At 53.8% G+C, this 333-nt stretch overlaps 1 protein-coding gene across 1 annotated transcript in view; it reads left to right on the top strand.

The window, feature by feature from the left end:
* The window catches only part of MKL2 (MKL/myocardin-like 2), a 47,841-nt gene that overhangs the window by 45,327 nt on the left and 2,181 nt on the right, over positions 1-333 (top strand). The window lies entirely within an intron of this gene.

Raw genomic sequence — 333 nt, 5'->3', positions numbered from 1 at the left:
GTCCCTGGATCCACAATAACCCCCTGCAACATTACAGGTTTGGGGAAGAGTGGCTGGAAATCTGCCCAGCAGAAAGGACCTGGAGGTGTTGGTCAACAGCTGAATATGAGCTAGCAGGTTGAATATGAGCTCCCCAGGTTGCCAGGAAGGCCAATAGTGTCCTGGCCTGTATCAGAAATAGCGCAGCCAGCAGGAGGAGGGAAGTGATTGTACTGGGCACTGGCGAGACCGCACTTTGAATATTGTGTCCAGTTTTGGGCCCCTCACTCCGAGAAGGACACTGAGGTTCTGGAGTGTGTCCAAAGAAGGGCAGGACTGCTGGTGGAGGGTCTA

Source organism: Buceros rhinoceros, unplaced genomic scaffold (assembly GCF_000710305.1).
Source record: "Buceros rhinoceros silvestris isolate BGI_N320 unplaced genomic scaffold, ASM71030v1 scaffold37151, whole genome shotgun sequence".
NCBI classification, from domain to species: domain Eukaryota; kingdom Metazoa; phylum Chordata; class Aves; order Bucerotiformes; family Bucerotidae; genus Buceros; species Buceros rhinoceros.
This window is presented reverse-complemented; position numbering and strand designations above follow the sequence as displayed.